General features: G+C 46.3%; 1 protein-coding gene across 3 annotated transcripts in view; it reads right to left on the bottom strand.

The window, feature by feature from the left end:
* CFDP1 (craniofacial development protein 1) overlaps positions 1-21884 on the bottom strand; it is a 122697-nt gene that overhangs the window by 11671 nt on the left and 89142 nt on the right. Inside the window, exon 6 of one of the 3 annotated variants that reach the window (XR_013444215.1) lies at positions 3205-3390. The exons of the other annotated variants lie outside the window; for them this stretch is intronic. The gene's annotated coding sequence lies outside the window, so the exon portion shown is untranslated. The remainder of the gene's footprint in view (positions 1-3204; positions 3391-21884) is intronic. 3 annotated transcript variants of the gene reach the window in all.

Raw genomic sequence — 21884 nt, 5'->3', positions numbered from 1 at the left:
CACATGCCTGCGTTCATATTCCAGCTCTGTGTGACTTTAGGCTACTTAACCACATCTGCCCTGGCTTCCTATCATCTACCAAGTGAATAGTGACTCAGAGGGCTGCAGTGTATCTTCTATGTCAAGTGCTTTACGATAGCACCTGGCACAGAGTAAAGGTGTAATAAATGTCAGCCACGCTGAGTCAGTCATCATTTGTGCCCTCAAACACCAGGGAATGCTTGTAAGAGAAAGAGAAACAGATCCCAACACTGATGAGCAAGAAGTCACAGTATCTTAAAAGGACTCTTAAGATCAGTTTCCTTTTTGACTCCTGTGAGTCAGGACCCTGGATTTTCCCAGGAGGTGGAGAACATTCCTCACCCTGAAAGGAGGGAATATACAGCCTGGGTTCTCCTTGCTGGTGACACGACCATGGACTGTGGGAGAAACCCCACATGCCCAAGGTCAAGTCTTAGCAGGTCACATGTTTCCAGTCATTGTTAAACGCAGGACAAAAAATAAGGAAAACAGAATGCAGCTAGTTAGTAAGAAGGTGGTATTAGGGGAAAGAACTATGGAAGGGACATGGCCCTTGGTCTCTTTATGAAACTAAAATACGTCGTATACCACCACGCAGGAAACTGGAAGTTACTTCCTGTCTTCCTGGGAAATGTGAGAGAGTCAAACGTGTACAATTTCTGTGAGCTAACATCACAAGGCCTCCTGATAACATCAACGGTAATACCTTTTACTTGCCTACAATGCTCATTCTCCAGGTGCTTTATTCACTATTTTCTCATCTTCCTCTCACAATGGCCTGTGAAGGAGGACCACCAAGTCTCCGAATAGGGGGAAGGGGCTTCGAGAGGATCTAGTGTCACACTAACCCTTCTGAAACCCACCTCCCTGCAGCACAGGGCCAGTGAAGGACGCCCCGTTCCTGCCCCAGAGTGAGCAGACAGGCCAGTGTCCACACTGAACACAAGACTCTCAGGCTGAACCATGACCCTCCACACCCTCGTCCTATTCATGTTGGTTGGAAGGATGTTAGCTTCACTGCTGTGGTCATTTCCCACCACATGCTGTTAGCTTAACATCGATTCAGAATAGGCTGGGCAGGCATCATCATCCTCATTTTGAGTTGGACAAATAAACAGAGTTCAGAGAGGTTAAATGACACAACAAAGGTCAAACCAATAGAAAACGCAGAACCAGGCCAAAGCAAGGTCTTTCTGACTCCCAGTGTGGTGCCCTGGGCTCTCTCATGACTAAGCTGAGAACTTACTTGAGATATTTTCTCACAGCTATTTTACCTTCCAGTTTGCTTATGAATTTTCCACACAGCTATGAGCTTTCAATTCCCATCTTCTAAAAATTCTTTTCTAGATAACTCACTTCCTACAACAATCTCTCATCAAAACATGCACACACACACACGCGCGTGCACACACACATTCAGGCTGTATTTACCAGCAGAGCACGAGTGAGGATACAGAGACTAATGTGTCCCCAGTTCTCACCATTATATCCTCAAACCTGGAGAACTGCAGTCTCTTCACTGGTCTCCCTGACTTCTGTTCTGTCCCACTCTTACTCACCTGCTCCACCCTGGCATCTATTCAATATGCTGTCGTTAGGGTGAATTTTCTAGAACAGAAAGCTCATCATGTCTTTCTGCTTCAATGTCTCTTCCCCGACCCCTTATTGCTCTTACAGTGAAGACATGCTCCTTACCTTGAAAGGTCTTCCTGCTCTCCCCTCACCACATCTACCCTCGCCATCTAACCTCCAACCATACAGTCCTGAATCTACAGTTCATCTCCCATTCATCTGGTCTTGTCTCAGCTTAGAGACCCTGCCCCAATCTCTGGATGAGATGCCTCCTGGTGGTGTTTCTAGTGCACCCAGTCCTTCTCCCATTACGGCACCGATCCTTCCCATAGCAGACGCTCGAGGACTCTTGATTCCAGCTGCCGCCATACTGGTCAATTCTGAGCAAGCTCAGAGTCAGTGCCGACAACATCCACCAAAAGCACACACCTTGAGGCTTTCCTCTGCTGCCTGCAGGGGCTCCTCCGACCCCGCCTACGTGTCAGAAGCACTGCCTGGCCATATTATGGGAGTTCATGCCATTGGGGACACCCTCATGGAGGACAGGGGCTGTGGCCACATGGCCCAGCCTCCTGTCCTCACACAGGCAATTCTAGGAGGTCCTCTGAACGCTTCTCAGAAGTTCTGGTGACAAGGAGCCCTTGCAGTCCTGGAAACACACTCTTGTACTGGCTTTCCCTCCTTCCCCATCTCATTCCCTCTACCTCCTCACTCCTACTTCCCGAGGACAGCTTCCCAATGACTGACCTATGCTAACAGACTTATCCAAGGTTCTGCTTTGAAGGGAATCTAACGAAGATGCTTAGGAGCAACACTATTTTCCTGTGCGTGCTCTATCTCTCTGAGGGTACTTAAGCTCTGGGTCCCCAAATCTCTCTACATCACATGGACTGAGATCTACAAACAGTAGGAACTCAATAGAGGTCACCTGGATCACAGAAACAAGTGGAGAGAATCAGATCTCTGTAGTTTAAATGAAGGGTGTTCAGAACACTTTTAAATTGGGGGATCCTAAGGGGTGTAATTTCCATTTGCATTCATTCACCAATCAGCTCTTTATAGAATTTCTGCTTTTACCTGGGCAGCCCCCTAGGCTCTATACACCATCTCTCACTCTCAGCCTCTAGCTCTGACGGTATTCCCAAATTATACCATCTTTTTGACAAATCACTTTGAGAAGCCTAAGAAGATGATCTTTTGCTGCACAGCAGTGAAGAGAGTTCCAGAACGGTGAAAAGCCATAATCGCCCTTCGCCTTGTCCACCGCTAACGAGCAGCAAGTTGTCACCAGTGCTCAGATGCTTTAAGGAAAAACTTCCAGGTCTGCCTTCATTGGATCATGAACGTGGTTTATGATTTCCTAATCTGACAGTCTCAAAAGCAAAATTACCTGTCTTGTATTTGAGGCTAAATCAAAGTGAATGACACATTTACAGCAGCAGCCAAAACACGCAGAGGCTCATCATGACCGGGAGCCTTTTCTTCCTGGAACCTGGCAGGTGGGGTCCCTGAGGGCTTTCGAGCGCTCACACTCACCACCCCCTTCACACGGGGCTTCCGTAGCACAATCCTGGCATCACGCCACCACAGCTTTCTGCAGAGCACATTTACCGTGACCTTGGCCCTGTCTCTGCCGCGAAGGTTCATCAATCAGGCAGGCAGGAAAGCCTCGGCTTCTGGGCAAGGGTAGCTGGCCCTTTGCTGGGACAGAGCACTTCCGAGAGCGCCGCCGCGGTGCTGAGAGCGGCCAGCGAGGACGGAGTCCATCAGCACCGGCCTCCCACAGGCCTTCGGCAGCTGTGGAAAGGGGGAGGTCAGAATTCCCAGCAGGAACTGGTGCACTTTCAGGCACCACATCAACACCACCACAGATTTCTCTATCTTCTGGATCCTAAGCCATAAGGGCAAGGTACTACCAGAGAGTTGGCTTTGACAGACCACCCCGTCCCCCTAGCCATGGATTTTCTGGTCTTGGGTCTACAGTGTGGTGAGCTGTGTCACAGAAGACCACAGTATTTCATTCAAGAGACTCTTCATCCACCTGTTGCAAGGCAAAGTCCGAAGAAATGCGCCATTCACTTGCCCATTGGCAGTTACACCCACAATGTTATACTCAGACATGTCCAGCACGTTGTTGCCTACAGGTTTCCAACATAACAATGGCATTTCAACCACCTCTTCCTGAATGTTGCAGTCCTCGACCGACCTAACTACTGTAAGTTCGATGTAAAGACTAAGCCTGTCCAAGCGGCATGGGCTCTGCTTGCCTCTGCTCTAAGCAGCAGGCTTTCAGGCTATAAGACAGCAGGGCTGAGGGCAGTGGGCTCCTACCAAGCCTTTCTTTCTTTTTTTTTTTTTAAAGATTTTATTTATTTGAGAGAGAGAACAAGCAGAGGGAAGGACAGAGGGCGAAGCAGACTCCCTGCTGAGCAGGAAGCCCGATGTGGGGCTCGATCCTAGGGATCCTCGGGATCATGACCTCGGGATCACGACCTGAGCCAAAGGCAGACGCTTACTGACTAAGCCATCCAGGTGCCCCAAGCCTTTCTTTCTTACTCATTCTGTCTAGTCAACCCTCGATAAGCGATTACCTTCAATTCCCTTTCCACGGCACCCAGCCCAATGTCCTGTGCTGACACTAGACACCAGTGAAGACCTCACACACAAAGATTCAGAAACTCAGAAAAGTAAAAGGGACAAAAAGGCAAAATGAAAGTCATCTTTTTCCTTTCTGAATTCAAAGTTTACGATAATTTGCTAAAACTTCTTCTGCCTCTCTCTAGCACCAGAAATGTAAGTTTAACAAAATTCACTGCAGCTAAATAAATGATAAACTGTATCCTGTAGAGTCTGTCTGAAAGATATTATAGTAAGCTGTTTTCTTTGTTGCAGCCCTGTAAGCATGGACTCAGATCCACCCAACCAATTTGTTTTGTAGCCACCATCAAGACACTCTGGATCCTGCTGTTTATTTACAAGAGGTGCTGGAAAGGAGCCGGGAAAAGAATTTAAGTGGAAATAGAGAGGATGACAGGACACCACAATTGGCTGTGAAGGAAATGTGGGCACATCTTTCCCCATGATCTTTTAAAAATTGGCCTCAGGCACCCAGCCGGCCCACAAAATAGAATTTTAGGTTTTGGAGTGAATTTAGAGTCAGTCATATTGTATTCCTCCAACAGATTACTGAGAAATTACTGTATCCCAGACATTGTGCTTGGAACTGGGGACACACACATAGACAATGCATGATCTCTGGCTTCAAGGAGATAATGTAATAGAGGAGATCGTCATACAGGCAAACTGTAACTGCAGACTGTGAGGGCACAAAAGAGGGACCATCTGAGAGGCTGCTTAATTCAACCCCCTTATTTTAGAGCTGAGTTAACTAAGATCCAAGGTTAAGAAACCTGCCCAAGTTCCCAAGAGGAGACGTGGGACTAGTACTCAGTGCTTTTGACCTCCAGCCTGTCTTTTCCACTGGAGTTGGGGACAGATAGCCTTTGGGGATCGCTTCCGTACTTCAACTTCTATCATTGCTAATTTGGGGGGGTGGCATTCTTACTTTCCCTGTTGTCCTGCTCCCTGTACACAGAGCCCACGTCTTACTCATTCTTGCCTCACTCACAATGTGGCACAAAGCCTCGCTATACTACATGTTTAATGAACTAAATCGCCGTGATTTGACAATGGGCTTATCCAAATGATTTTTTTCTCATAGCAGAAAGAGTCAACATTGCACTTGAACCGACAGGCCAGAAAAGGTAGCTGCAAAAGTAGACCAGCAAGGATAGAGTCAACACATGTACAAGGAAGCACTACCGACCTTTACTTAGAACTTCAACACACAGAGCCTGGCTCCACTAGGCCTTCCGTCTTGTAACTTGCATAACCACTAAAATGCAAATTATTTGGAACAAAGATTCTTTGGCACAAATACGCAGTTTCCTTAGTATCTGTCATCTGTTTACAAGGCAGGAGTGGATTTTTTTTGTAGCTCACACATGGACTATTTTCCAGAGCCATACAAGGGTCTGGAATTGGCATGGTACTCCCTGAGAGACGGGAAGATATTTTACGTTGATAATTCTTCAGTGAGAGCTGTCTGCTTGGAACCACTGTTCTCTTTCAGACCTTCTTTGGATTTAGCTGAAATCTGTAAGAATGAAAAGTAAAGCCCTAATCCCTGGACCAGTTTCACCCCTCACCTGTACAAATCTCTAAGCAATCTCCCCAAAGCCCAAGACCAGACCACTCAGGGAAATGGCCTGGAAGCCAGCAGTACAATAGGGAGAGAGTTTAAATCGCGTTCACTTCCCAACATTGTGCTGGCAGTATTCTATGGGACACTGGGCTCAGGAAAGTAGAAAATCAGAAGTCAGACAAGAAGTTTCAAATGATCTTAAACATTTCGTGGCTGAAAAATTGTCAGTACTCTTGACTCTATTATTAACATTGATAAAGTGCCAGCCCCCCCCCCCAAGTGGCATCTCTCAGCAAAAGGTGACGTAAAGGCCAGCAAATGGTAGCAGCTTCAGTGTTTATACAAATAGCAAGAGAGATCTGCCACTCAATTCTATTGCTCTTACACCAATCCAAGAATGAAGTACACTTAAGTCTGTCTGGTATTTTTTTTTAAAGATTTTATTTATTTATTTATTTAGAGAGTGAGCAAGGGAAGGGGCAGAGAGAGAGAGAACCTTTTTTTTTTATGTTATGTTAATCACCATACACTACATTAATGGTTTTTGATGTAGTGTTCCGTGATTCATTGTTTGCGTATAACACCCAGTGCTCCATGCAGAACGTGCCCTCTTTAATACCCATCACCGGGCTAACCCATCCCCCCACCGCCCTCCCCCTTTAGAACCCTCAGTTTGTTTTTCAGAGTCCATAGTCTCTCATGGTTCGTCTGGGAGAGAGAGAATCTTAAGCAGGCTCCACGCCCAGCATGGATCCCGACACGGGACTCGATCCCACGACCCTGAGATCATAACCTGGGCCGAAATCAAGAGTCGGATGCTTAACCCACTGAGCCAGCCAGGTGCCCCAAGTCTGTCTGATTTGATTTCAGCTGTGCTACATCTTTAAAACATGTCTCTCAAACAAACCTGATTATTCTGGTGGCAAAGTCTTGGATTTTCATCTCTTCTGAAACAATGTATTACAGAAAGCCCTTTCCAGCTCTTGTCTGAGAAGCACAGAGGCGGCTTGTGCCCTGCTCTGGCCTCTCAGCTGATGCTGGCAGCCCAATCACTCCAGCTCACTTGGTTCTACGGAAACGGACAGCTCTTCCGGGACAGGACGCACCATCCATTCACAGTAAGCCATGAACTGCTCTCCTCTACCCGCACCGTCTCTTGGTCTCTATTGTAATCAAGGATATTCATCTTGAGACAAGTAACTGGGGTTAAGGGCTCTGCAGTGACAATGAAAAGGACGTTTTTTCTGGGGCAAGCTTTTTTTCTGGGATCTGCTAGACAGTGTTTATTAGCATCACACTCCAACGGAAAGTTAATGTCCCTTTTCTCTGTGACGAATAGTCCTCTACTGGTCTATTGTGCTGCTGAAACCAGCCAGTTCAGTGGGCTGGGGAGTCTTGCCACAAAGGGCCACTGTTTGTTTTTTTTATTGTTGCTTGTTTTTATTAATCTGCCTAGTGCAGACCTTTCAAAGAAGGTCAAAGTTAGACAAGTGCTCGGGAGGAACGGGTCCCTCCCCTCGCCCTTCCTTGGTGCCCGGAGGCACCTGCAGTGCTTGGTTCACACGTGTAATGCAGAGAGAAACCTGCAGGGAAATGCACAACGCCTTGTACTACCAGCTGGGCAAGCGTGAGCTTGAAATTGAGCGTTCATTCCACTCCGGCTTCTGAGGGGTGGGCTACGGCAACACTCAGCACAAGAACTCTGGTGTGGTCTGGCAGAAATTTCCAACTTTCTAGTCTGAAAAATGTCACGCTGACAGAAAACTTGAAAGCAGAAACAACTATTATCTGAATGCCCTTTGCTTAGATTTGCTCATTATTAACATTTTGCCACATTTGCACTCTCTCCCCCCCTCCCCCCTTTCTCTCCCTATTTAAATGTTCTTTTTTGGAGGTGTGAAACCACTTTGAAGTAAGTTGCAGACATCACGCCACTTCACCTCTAAGTACTTGGGTACGTGATGCCTAAGGGCATTCTCCTACATCAACACCTCACACTGCACCCAAGAACTGTAACATCGATACAATGGTGTCATCTAAAGTTCCTGTTCACATTCCCCTCAATGCCTCTCCAGATGGCCTTGACAGTTGTCCCATGCCCTCCTTCCAGGCACTACATCTGATGTTTCCTTAGCCTCCTTTACTTTTTATTTTTTTATTTTTTATTTTTAAAGATTTTATTTTTATTTGACAGAGAGAGGTGACACAAGCAGGGGGAGTGGGAGAGGGAGAAGCAGGCTTCCCGCGGAGCAGGGAGCCCGATGTGGGGCTCGATCCCGGGACCCTGGGACCATGACCTGAACCAAAGGCAGACGCTTAATGACTGAGCCACCCAGGCGCCCCCCCGCCCTTTACTTTTTAATCTAGCACAGTCTCCTGCCTTTTCTTTTGTTTGTTTGATTTTTGGTCTTTGATGCCATTGCCAGTTTTTGGAGTCCAGGTTGGCGGTCTTAACGGAATATTGCTCGTTCAGGGTTTGTTTCTTATGCCAAGTAGGCAGGTAGGTGAGGCTGGGTACTACTTACTGCACCACCACACAGTGATGGGCGGAGGGGCGGGCCCGCCCGGGGCACTGATGCTCGGTGTGGTCTGCTGGGGAGGGGGGGGTGCTGTCAGAGCTCTTACTTGTAAAGGTATACTCTCCCCTCTGTAACGAATTTGTAATTAATGTGTAATACGTAGGCTAATACTCCCAGGACATTCAGGAAGTTCTGACTGCTACTTATTCCTGGTATCTCACTCTATAAACGCCCTGGCAATGTCTCAGGACAGACTGAGGTGGAAAAAGTGAAGGATCCTATCTGAAGGACAAATATTTAGGAAATCTCAAAGGGATCATAAAGCTCTGGCTGTAAGAAAGTCTCTAAAAAGTGAAAGAGCAGTAGCTAGAGAAAAGGCCAAGGGTTATAGGATCGTCAGCGGAGTCCTAGATTGGACAGGCCAATGGTGAGTCCAGAGGTCTCTGGCCAACATGGAAGCACTCACTCAGATACCCGGATACTCTTCTCAAGGGCCTGGAGGCATGCTATGCCTAAGGGTTAAGTGACAGAAGTCAGTGGCAAAAAAAAAACCCCTTTTGGCCGGCCCACGAGACCTCTAGGAAATGATACTCCTGAATTTCCCTTCTCCTTTGTTCCACTCCCCTGTGGTTTCATCTCACTCCCTGTGAAAGAGATAATGCCACATCCCTTCCTGCCTCTGCCCCAGCCATTTCCTTCCTTACACCATTCCCATGGTGGGGATCATGGCAGAGTGGGGAAGGGCCTCCATCATTTTATAGCAGCTGGGGAGTGAAGAAGGCCTGGCTCTCCAAAGTGGGAACCTTTAGTTTATTGGGAATGGGGACTGTGCTGGGGAGGGGGGTGCGTTCCCGGAGGTGCAAACTGCTGTTGCTTTAATTTGTATGATCGGGCACAGCTGGGAATAATAATTTATTGACCAACACAAATAGACCATTTACAGTTCTGAGGCAGAATTTTAAAGGAATTATTAAATACAGCTTCTAATGGAGCCCATAATGGCATTTTTCTTTATGCAGTTGAGCCTGGGAGCTCAACTGAGGAGGGCACAGCTTGTTTTCCAGATACTGGTTCCACAGGGGCTCCCAACCAATAGCAGCCACAGAGGCAAAGAAGAGAAGAGACAGAATCAGGACCCGGCTGCTAACAGTCGGTGCCCTCTCTAAAGGAGAGCCTTGCTGGCTTTCTCCTGGGACAGTGCTAAGCCAGTGTGGGTCTGCGGACCACCTGCCTGGTCTGAGGGCAGGAGCCACACTCACGCGGATCACTCCCACCAGGAAACATAGCTGAGCAAACAGGACATCTCTCCAACCAGCCGCCGTGAGAAGCAAAGCACAGGGCACAGAAGATAAATGTGCCTCAATTATGGCTTGTTTGGCGAACTGCTGATTAGGGACTTGGCATGCTTTCTCAAACGGCAGCATTCTGCTTTTTCTGTGACTTTCAGCTTTCTTTTTCTCCCAGGCAGGTCTCTATCTCCTCAAGCAAATGTCAGGATGTCAACATAAAATAAATGTTATATTCCTGGGCACCTCCCAGGTTGAGATCAGGTTAAAGTTTCAGGATGTGGGGGTGTCCTCAGTCAGACCAGAAATATTCCTTTCGTTTTACATCATGGAGACTTCATGGAATATGAGTCACACCTGCGCTCCTTTCTAGACATGGCTAGGCACACGGACCACACGGCTTTAAATGAAACTCATCTGTGTTGGCTACCATACATCCTGCAAAAGGACTCCTCCTCCGTTCCAAACTTCTCACTCCTCCTAAAGAAGCATGCTACATTCCAAACGAGAGGGTATGGAAGTCGGACACAGCTGGGATTCCCGACATCTCAGAGTTCTGTCTGGAAGGGAATGTGCTTTATGGTCCTTTCACTCGATGAGGCTGAAGTGGTAAAAAAGGTCATTTCTTAGCACTTGGCACTCCTGCTTGGGGCCCTGACTCCAAATCTCTCTCACAGTGGTGTCTGCAACATCGCTCGCTCACTCTTTAGCTAGGGTATCTTCCGGAGCCTCCTAGAAGCTGCAATCCTGCTAACCTCAATGGGCAACTCAAAGAGGCTTCGACTCCAACCTCCCCACCTCCCCGGGGCTGCTCCAACCTGTCCTCAAAAAGCTGGAGCCCACCAGCACCAGCATCAGCGGCTTCCCTGTCACGGCACCCTCCCCATCCAGCATTTAGGAGCCCTTGGGAAGCAATGACCTGCACGGGGCGATCAAAAGGAGGGGGCTGTTTCAGCCTGGGCCCAGGAGGTCACTTTGCTAAGGCAGAGCAGTGGATTTCAACAAAGAGAAATGTCCGTTCCCTGGAGTTCGGTAGAGAAAGCAGAAAACTTTCTTTTTACTGCACGCAGGAAATGGTTTTCATAGACGCTAACCACAGCTGGGCAGTCTGTACAACCACAACATAGTTTCTCTTTAATAAATGGCAGATTTGTACCCATTGCATCACTAACCACCAAAAAGAATTCCCACCCTCCATCTCTCAGGCAAGAGAAAGCGTACGTTGAACCTCTTTCCTTTATCTGCCAGCCAAGGGTTGCTACAGCAGCTTTTTCATTCAGAAATGAGGCTTGTTCTACAAGGTTCCTATCACCCAACCCTACCATGAGTGATACATGAACGCTGAACAAATTCATTTTTTTCGTGTTCTGGGGTTCCCGCACAGCACGTGCCTTTACGACCACGATCCACCATGGGTCATGGCCAGGTCTGAAAAAGGTGCTTTAGCAATTGCTGGCTGAGAGATGAGGGTCTGCTGAGACAGGGCTGCCAACCCTGCCATTAAGAGATGGTTTGAGGGAATTAAATAAGACTGCAGCTCTGACCCGTAGCTCCTTGACCCCCAGCCAGCAAAGGAGCCTGTGAGTCTGTGCCCCCTCCTGGGACGGGCGTGGGGGAATGGGCACAGACAGTGGCCCCATGATGCCCTTCCTGTCCCCGCGAGGCTCGGCGGGTCACTCGGCAGACGGCGTGCGCGCGCTCAGCACTCTCACTGCCCAGCTGAAGGAAGGAGGCTTGGGGCTGGGAAACGCTGACGCGCTCACCTGACTCCTGCAGCTCAAACAAAAACAAGCAAGCACAACATAACGACCCCCAAAACTATGCAGCCGTACTGGGGAAGAGGTTTCCTCTAAGAGTGAAGATAATGGAGACAATAACTCAAATACAGAAGCTACTAAATTTACTCGGATTTTGAAAGAGTGCTGGAAAATCTGATGACCAATCACTTCTTACTCTCAGCTAATACTTTTTAAAACCACTTGACTGAGATATAATTCACATACTAAAGAATTCACCCATTTAAAGTATGCAAGTCAGCGGTGCTTAGTATATTCAGTGTGTAGCCGTTACCACAACCTAATTTTAGAACATTCTGTCATGCCCTTAAAAAAACCCTTATACCCATCAGCAGTCATCCCCATGTCCCTAGCCTAGGCAACCACAAATCTACATTCTCTACCAATTCGCCTATTCTTTCAACTAATACTTTTTTAAAAAAGATTTATTTATTTATTTGAGGGGGGACGGGCAGAAGGAGAGGAAGAAAGAGAATCTCAAGCAGACTCTGAGCTGAGTGAGGAGCCTGACGTAGGGCTCGATCTCTCGACCCTGAGATCACGACCTGAGCCGAAACCAAGGATTGGACGCTCAACCGACTGGTGCCCCTCAACTAATACTTTTAAATCCTAGGTTTAAGACTATCTTAAAGCATTCAGAAGCAACATGTCTCTCTAGGAAATGCACTGAAACTCCCAATCTGTCCCCTATGCTGATGGTCACATAGAAATTTCTCGAGGGGCAGGAAAATCAGAAATCTAGACTTGAGACAAGAACACTGGACTATATGAGCACTGCCTGGACATCACCAGTGCTCGTTTGGATCTGTGTTTATAAAACGGTGGGGCACAATGGCTCAGCACTCAGTGCAGAAACCTGCCCTTACCACTTAATTTTTGTTGTTTTTAAATCCTAGGCGAGTTAATTTCTCTGAGCCGCAACTAACCAATTACTAAAATGAGGATAATGGTAACTGCCTTGAAGGACGACGATTAAATGAGATATTCATCAGGTCAGCCCTTATTTACCGAGCGCCTCCACTGTGCCCGACTCTGCTGGCCACTGTAGCTAGGGACACAGGTTTCTTACGCTCATTTGATTCATTCATGCAAGACAGATATGCAAACAAGTAATTACATTGGGAGAAAACTGCTGTTCACTGCACTAGGAGCGTGAAGGCTGCAGAGGGGGGGGTGGGGGTGTCTGAAGTCTGAAGGACGAGAAGGAATTTGCCAGGAGGACAAGCTGGGACAGAGACGTCCAGAAGGAGATTAATAACGCCCGCAGTCTACGTGAAAGCACTTAGCACAACGCCTGGCACAGAGCAGATAATCAGGATTTCCTGCTGTCCCCACTCTTATTTTCATAAGTCCTTGAAAAGATGCTCTAGAATCCAGAAAGAAATTAAAATCTTGCTGCTGCTAGAGAAAAATTAGTGGATCTGGTACTTGAGGACTTGCTTCTTCTATCTTTTTCTGAGGCTAATTCATCTGTGGCAGCAAAGTAGATTTTAAATTTTGACTTCTTCCCCCACCCCCAAACTTTTCAGTCTGAAAAACTTCAAACCAAGAAAAGCTGATCTTAATCTAGAATAGTCCCCCAGCCTGTAGGACAGCCCCAGTTTGGACCTGATTGTTAACATCAGCTTCTTTGAAGGCATCTGGGAGTTCTCCGGCACCGATCCCTGGACGGCTCTTCTCCATCTACACTCGCTTCCTGAGTGACCTCCTCCAGGCCCAAGGCTTACATACCAGTTCTAGGCCTCTACCCACGGTGTCTTTCTTATCCTTGCCCCAGCCCTCTGTCCCAAACTCTGGCCTTCTATACCCACCCGCACAGTGGATCTCGCCTGCAGCAGCTTGCCACATCTTACCGGATGGTGACGACACCAGGCCATGCTTACCTGTCAGACCTCCTCTCCTGAGACTACCCCCATCATCCCGCCTCAGGCATGCGCTCACTCTGTGGGGCCTGCAAGACCCTCTGTCTGCTCTCAATACCCTCTTCCCAGACACTGTCTTGGTTCACTTGCTCACTGCTGTCAAGTCTCGGTTCAAGGCTCAACCTCCTAGTGAGGCTCACCCCTGACTGTGCTAGTCAACTCTTCACCCTTACCCCACACTCCTGATCCCCTACCCTCCTCAGATTTTCCTTCCCTCCGTAACACTTAGCATTTTCTGACACACCATGTAGTTTATTTGTCATGTGTACTGTCTAGCTCCATGCTGGATTGGAGAGGAGACTCCACAAAGCTGGAACCAATGTCTGTTCTGTTCACTGATATAACCCGAGCACCCGGCACAGTGCCAAGCACATGGTAGGCACCCAATAAATATTTGTTAAAAGAACGTATGCATCGTGAGAAAACGTATCAACCTCACACATTATAAATAGATTCCAATAATGATACCTACTAAAGTACCAATTCTCTGTGCTGGCTAATCTCATAGCTGCTGCCCGCCCTTGGCTAGGTTTTCTATGGAACTAAGTTCTTCAGAGCAGGCACAGGAAAAGCATTTGTTTACTGCAACAGATGGCAGACCCCCCTGAATGGCTGTCAGTAGCCTGGAATTTGTCCTAGGCTGGCCTTGGCACCACCCTGAGAGCCTGCAGAATGTTCAATGATCTTGTCATAAACTGCAATCTGGGCTGCCAGGGGCTAAGATGCCTTAAATTTTTTTTAAAGATTTTATTAATTTATTTGAGAGAGAGAGAAAAAGAGAGACAGAGAGATTGAGCAGGGGGAGGGGCAGAGAGAGAGAGGCAGGCTCCCTGCTGAGCAGAGAGCATGACTCGCGGCTCGATCCCCCACTCCGAGATCATGACCTGAGCCCAGGGCAGATGCTTAACTGACTGAGCCACCCGGGAACCCCTAAGATACCTTAATTGAAACACAAATAAGGGGCAGATTAAGGGGAATGCTGAGCGAATCTTTTGCCCCCTCTTTTTTTTGATCTCCGTGATAACAGAATTTGCAAAGAAAACAACAACAAAAGTGGTATTTGGATTTATTCTATGTGAAAATGCAGTTCTGGAACAATCCGGTCAGGAGACCTCATTTGCTGTGTGTGGCAAATGAATTTTTTCCCTTGCCACTGGCTACCTTACGCAGGGCTGCCTTTGTTTGTTTGGTTCTGGGGGACTAGTTTTGAAGTCATTTACAGCACTAGGTTACGAGCCAGAAGCAATGCCTGAGTTCAGCTTTGAAGCTAAAACCCACACTGAATAGATGTAATTGGAGCAATTAGCTAACTCAATACTCAGCCAACTGAACATCTTGTCAGAATCTGCCAGAAAGAATTATCCAGGTATAGAGTTGCTCCAGGGAGCAAACTCCCTCCAGCTGTCACACCACATCAAAGTAAGAGAATTACACAGATACTAACTTTCTCTCTTGCTCAGTGGGAATCTGAGCTGGTATACACAATGGAAGAGATAAGATGGTGACAAGAAGCTAGAAAAAGATGCAAAAAGGAATTGGTTCTTCTCACTGCTAGGGGTCTTGGTACTTGGCTAGAATCCCAGGGATAAAAAGAAGATTCTAAAAACCTCCAAAGGGATGGGGGTGGGGGGGTGGGGGGGATGAGGTCATATACAAATATTCAAGAAGTCCAAATGGCTTCAGACTTCTAGAAGCCTGGTGGAGCAATGTCTTCACAGTTTTAAAGAGAAATAATTTTCCACCTACAACATCATACCCAGGAAGACCAGTAATAAAATGTGAAGTTAGAACAAAGTCCTTTTCAGAAACGCAAAGTCTCAAAAATATATCCCCCATAAACCATCTCTTCAGGATGTTACTGGAGGATGAGCTCTATCAAAATGGGAGAATAAACCTAGAAAGAAGAGGACAAGGGATCCAAGAAACAGAACAGCTACACAAAGAGGGATAAAACAGCTGGACAGAAAGTCAAGAGAACAAAGAGCCCCAACTTGAGCAGGAAGGTGGAAGGGTCCAGAAGGGACCGGGGGTGGGGTGGGGCGTGGAGATGGGAAATGACAGATTTTCTGACATAGTCAAGAACAGTATTGAAAGGGATTTTACAGCTCCTTTGAAAGAGTTTGGAAAAAATTTGTGATAGGGACATAGAAAACCAAGCAACTAACAAATATGTGTGTGTATATATATACACACACACACACACACACATACATACACACACACATACACACACACACGCGTGCGAGGAAATACTATGTTAGTCCACATCCTGGCTCAGTTAGTGAACAACACTACAGTGACGACAATGTCATTAAACTGGGAGACCAGAAGGAGGACTTGGGATGTTGAGGGGCGGGGCGGTACAAGAGGTTATTCCTCTTCTTCCAAAACAGGAGCTGGTGCTTCTTAAAAGCTAGTTAACAGGAAGTTAATAAATAATGTCTAAAATTGATAAACCAAGAAATAATGGTACACTAAACACATTAGTTTAAAATAGGAACCAAAAAATACCAGAACTAGCTAAAGGAGTTTAAAGCGGTTGCCTCTGGAAAGCAGGACCCAGGACTGAGTCAGGAGACTGAACAGCACATTTGACTTTTGCAAACTATGCACCTGTATGACTTTGACTTGATACCCAATCTGGGTTAATACATCTTAATGTTCCTTGAGCAGAAGCGAAGAGAAAGGGATTTTTCCGTGCAGCCATCAGTCTGGCAGTATTAGGCTCTTGGCCCTCCTGATTGGCAATGTGTCCTCTTACTTAACCTCTGCTGCTCATGTCATTTAACACGTTGCTTACTGCTTATCCTTAGTAAAGATTTTCTACATGTACAATCCTTCCCTTAACACTGAAGTACCTGAATTGAGCTGAATTTGACAGTGTTCTCCATATGGGTTGCTTGTTCCTTTAATTAATGTATTTACTCATTCAAAATGTCTTAACACTCCTGCCATATGCTAGTGGCCAGACTGATGCCAGCCATACAAAGAAAACGACAGCCGCATTACGGTTCTGAGGGAGCTACAGCCCCTGAGGACACCTGACACATTTCAGGGATGAAATCCTCTCCCTGCTCCTCCCTCAAACACCCAGTATAACTTTTTGCAGTGTTTCTCAGTATTGTCCAAGAATGCCCCGTGCTTAATAAAAATGCAAACTCCAAGGTCTATCCCGCCTCCTGAATCACAACCTCCGGGCTCAGGGCTATACAAGGAGCATACAGCGATTTGAGGGTCATTATTTTAGAAAAAGTTCCTGATGCCTCCCACTGAAGCACATTACCATTTAAGTAATTACCCAAACATTATAGTTTGAAGAGAAACTGAATGGGCTGTCTAAACATTCAGGTAAGGCTGTGGACTCAATTTGGGTTAGCCAGGCCATGTCACTGAGGAGTCACGAGGCTAGTTTTCAAAAATAATGATGGATAAATAGACTGAGGATTTTTTTTAAAAAGATTTTTATTAATGTGAAAGAGGACGTACAAGCTGGGGGAAGAGCAGAAGGAGAGGGAGGGGCACCTGGGTGGCTCAGGTCATGATCCCAGGGTCCTGGGATCAAGCCTTGTATCGGGCTCCCTGCTCAGCGGGAAGTCTGCTTCTCCCTCTGCCTCTTCCCCTGCTTGTGTTCCGCCTCCCTGTCAAAATACACACATACACACACACACGCGTGTGAGGAAATACTATGTTAGTCCACATCCCGGCTCAGGGGTGTGGTTTTAAAAAAAAAAAAAAAAAGGAGAGGGAAAGGCAGAGAATCCCAAGCACACTCCGCGCTCAGCCCCATACAGGGCTCAATCACCCGACCCTGAGATCATGACCTGAACTGAAACCAAGAGTTGGACACTTGACCAACTGAGCCATCCAGGTGCCTGCCCCTAGATTGAGGATTAAGGTGAGGCCAAGAAGAGAGTGGTTCTGTCTTCTACATCTGTTTCTGAACCCATTGGGCAGGATCAAGCCACTGGAAAAGCTGGTGAAACAATCTGTTCCCCAGGGAGTGCACTGCTGAAATGATGAAAGAGATGAAAGCTAAAACATTCTTCCAATGCTTAATATCAAAGGTTTTCCAGAATCACATTTATTTCTCAGGAGGTTGTGTATGCTGTTAACTAAAATCTGAGGAGCATAAAACTGTTTAGAGCTCTCATAAGATGAGAATGCCCCTCAGTTTATTAACACTCAAGCTTCACTGTCCATCCCCAAGTACACTGAGTCCAAGTAGCACAATTTTGCTATTATTCTGAAGACTGTTTCTCAGGCAGACAAGCCAGCCCTTATGATGACAAAATGAAGCACATTCCAGTTATTGAAAGCTGGAAAAAAACACAAAGTGGGCCTTATTCACCAGGGCTACTTCAAGGGGCAATGACACTCATTCCACGGCTATTTGGGACAGGCCTCCTCTGCTGACAGGCACTGTTCCACCTGCTGGGTGGGCTATCAGGCACGGAGGGCCACAGACTTAGAAGAAAATATCAAACTCCACAGTGCCTCAAACTTGCCCCCCACAAAGGCGGCCAAATGCAGTCAGTCCCCTCACCTCGGCCCCCTCCTGTGCTCAAGCATTCCTGCACTGACAGCAGGGAAGGAAGAGAGGCCTCACTGGATGTCACTTCTGTCTTTTCCAGCAGCACCTACCTGCCCCATTTCTTGGCATTGAAAATGACATACAGTGAAATGCACAGATTGAGGGTACATTTTATCTGCCAGTTTAGTAAATGCATACCTCTGTGTAACTCACACCCCTAGTCAAAATACAAAATACTTCTATCACCCCGGGAAGTTTCTTCTTCGTCAATTCCCACCCCCATTCTGACTTCTAGCATCACAGATTATGTTTTGAACTTATTCTTTATTTATTCTTTTGCATCTGGCTCTTTCATGTAGCACGTTTCTGAGGTGCATCTACGCCATGGGTACCAGGCCATGCGGTGGGTACCAGTGGCCCGTTCCTTGGTTTGCCCACACTTGGTTTAGCCAGTCTCCTGTCAAGAGGCCCCTGGGCTGTTTCTAGTTTTGTGCTACTATGAATAAAACATTCTCATACAGGTTTTTGTTTTGTAGACATGACATGTTTTAATTTCTTTTGGATGAAAACCTAAAAGTAGAACAGTGTGTCACAGAATAGGTATACATTAAACCTAACCAAATGTGAAACACATAGCCAAAATTATTAACCCTCCTGGTTTAGGTTTCCACCAGCAACGCATCAACAGTTCCGGCTGCTCCATAACCTCACCAACACAGTGCTCTCAGTCCTTTTCATTTTAGCCATTTCAGGGGGTCTGAGCCAAGATCTACTGTGGTCTGAATTTGCATTCACCTGATGACTAATGCTGATGAACACTTTTTTTCATGTGCTTATTCTGTAATCTTTTGTAAAATGTCTGTTCATTTTTTCCCATTAAAAAACTGGTTTGCCTTTTTTATTGTCATAGTTATTTTAAGTGTATATATATATATATATATATATATCAGATATATATTTTGCAAATATTTTCTTCCGTTCTGTGACCTACCCATTCAGTTAATGGTATCTCTAGATGAGCAGGAGGAGGGCTACTGGGTCAACATAAAAGGGAAAAAAGTAGTGACGTCACAGATTTAAAGAAACAAGGTGATCAGCATTTCTTCTTTAGCAAATGCAGAACCATATTCATTCCATTGCCTGAGAGCAAGGTAAATTTTAGAAGAGACACAATCTTTGACGGCTGCCCTTCAGACAGATGCTGTGCTGCAGAGCCGAGGTAAATCACAGGAAATGCTAGGAGGGAACGTGCCTCTATCAAATGAGAATCAGAGAGGGAAGTCCTAAAATGCTACCAACACGGTCATCAAACCAGCAAATTTTTGTTTTTGTTTTAAATTGGGGGAGGGAAGTGAAAAAGGCAAGGTGAGGAAGTCTTTAAAGCCTTCATACCACATTCTGGTTATTATATGGCCCATTCCTTTTTTCGCTCTCTCCACAAGCTGATTAAAAAATAAGGAAGGAAGTTATGGTGGTGAGAGCAAGGCGTTAAAACCGTGCGGCTTCTGGACTGCACTCTAATTCATCTGCCGTGTGGGCTGCCCCCACCCTGGAGCGGTCACTCCTTCACATTTTCTACTTCAGTGACTGAGACACAGAGAGACCAATTTAACCGTGAGAGGCCACGGACATTATTAATCATTAATGCTCTGCAAGCGCCTCCATGGCCCAGAGGTATTGCAATATTAGTTACTCCTGATCATCTGGAAAGGCCAACAATCATCACCACCCCACCCCCACTACCTCCCACTGATCCCTGACTTGCTGCCTCCTTATAGCTCCTGATCTACTTGCAGCTGTGGCAAAGTTTGCTTTTTTTTCCCCCTCTCCTGTAATTAATTAATCCAAACAAAACCCTTTAAAACAATAGAAACAGGTGAAAAGGAACAGGAAAGAGGATAATAATAAGGGTAAACTGTTTCAGCAATCCCACCTGTCCAGACCATCCTGCCAGCCTGGAAAGCTCTGGTGAACATCTGCACTTCTCCCCAAAACAGCTGCAGGCCAGCAGCCCTGTCTGGTACTACAGAAGCCCAGAGCTGGAGGCGGTGCAGGGGCGGAGGAGGTTTCCATCGCAAGGCGGGGAGAGGGGAAAAAAGATGGGATCTTCGACTATGCATGTGAAATTGTCAAAACAAGGCTACACAAGAAATGAAAGGGGGACACTCCCAGCACAATGTAAACCCTATCAAAACAAGTCTGGAGACCAAGAAAAAGCCTCTTGACCAGGTCAATTGATGGGCTGAGGGTACACATATGGGAGCTGAGAAATGGGCTCAGGTGCCCCTAAAATTAGTCTCCCAGTGGGGACAGTCCATGGAGTCAACTAATTCAGTGATCCTTCTGAAGCCAGCCATCTATTTTGCGTTGGCCTTGCCATCTTACAAATGCTGTAATCTGTCCTCTGGTCAGGTTTCAAAGACCCCAGATCTCTTGATTTACAATGAAATGTTTGAGCTAGTAGAACATGAAGTTCATATTTGCCAGAAGTCTTGACAGTGACTCTTTGCCATTGGTGGGGGACGGGGGGTAGACTTAAATCTTTACTTGGATTCTGCAACTGGTCAAAATCCAAAATGATCAAAAAGAGACCGAGCGAATATAACATCTTACCAGTCCCCTAGTCATCAATTCTTTTTTCTCTGAGGTAACCACTGTTACTAGTTTCTTGTGTCCTTCCAGAGTTGTTCTCTGCATATGTGAACATTGACAATTCACAGACTACACCTCAGTAGCTGATTTCCTAGCTCTGTAGGTAGAACTTAACTTCCTACCTGATCTTGTGGCAAATCTCCATATATTTAGTTTGAGTCCAGAAATAAAGCTCTGCAAATCAAATTTTAAAAATCCTGTTTCCTCCCTCCAGAGCCATTTCATGCATTTCCAAACAATGCATATATTTGTATATATTCTCTCTCCCTTCTTAATATAAATGATTGTATGGTCCCTACACTATTCCAGTCTTTGCTTTTTTCACTTATTTATATATTTTAGAGATTACGACCTCTGAGTACATAAAGCATATCCTCATTCCTTTGTTTTACTGTATGGAAGTACCATGATTTATCCGGCAATCACTCCTGATGGACTGTCAATGATGATCTTTTGCCACTACAAACATGGAGAGCCACATGTCTTTGTTAAAAGAGACTTCCCCATTAAGGTGGGTGATATATTTTTTTAAGGTTTCTTTATTTAGAGAGCAAGCGAGCACCCCAGGCTTCCCTGCTCTTTGTCCCTCATCACTGTTTAACACCTACTAACTTGTCCAGCTACTTCCCTGTCTCTCTCGACTTCAGCCCACTTGCTTGCGCTTGTCCTCCCTCTGTCAGGTGACTTCAATATCCACAGATGATTCAAACTTGGCCTCTCAATTTTTAACTTTCTCAGAGCCAAGTAACTTTTTTTTTTTTTAAGATTTATTTATGGGGGGGGAGGGGCAGAGGGAGAGACAGAATCCCAAGCAGACACTCCAGTGTTCGAGGAGCCCGACATGGGGCTCAATCCCGCAACCCCAAGACCATGACCCGAGCCAAAACCAAGAGTCAGATGCTCAACCAAGTGAGCCCCCAGGCCCCCCAAGTAACTTTTTCTTTAGCCCAACTCAGCCACCTATCCCCATGGGCATTCTCTGATACCAACAAACCTCCACAACCTTATTTCAAAGGTTCTACTGTCTCATCACTTCCTCTTACCCTTTGTAGCTTGAATATATTAGTACTTCCACTAACCTCAATAGCAAATCCAGGAAGAAGGAGGAAAGAGAATTTGGAAGCAGTGACAGGGTATATGGAAGACATGAATTTCACCTTCAGGTCTTGGGAAATGTGAAGCACAGGAGATAAAAACCAGCTTCTGCCTGAGGCTGCTCTACAGGACCAGTGGGCCCAGTTTCCCATGAAGGCAGAAGGTCAAGGGATCATTCATCAAAGAAGCTGAAACTGTAGGGGTTCAGAGTTTGTAACCCCAAAATATGCCACTTTGGCATTGATTATTTGGAATTAAAGGCCCTTGAGAAACACCCAGTGCAAGA

This window comes from Halichoerus grypus, chromosome 15 (assembly GCF_964656455.1).
Source record: "Halichoerus grypus chromosome 15, mHalGry1.hap1.1, whole genome shotgun sequence".
In the NCBI taxonomy this organism is placed as follows: Eukaryota; Metazoa; Chordata; class Mammalia; order Carnivora; family Phocidae; genus Halichoerus; species Halichoerus grypus.
Note: the sequence above shows the minus strand (reverse complement) of the source record. Positions and strands in the feature narration are given on the sequence as shown.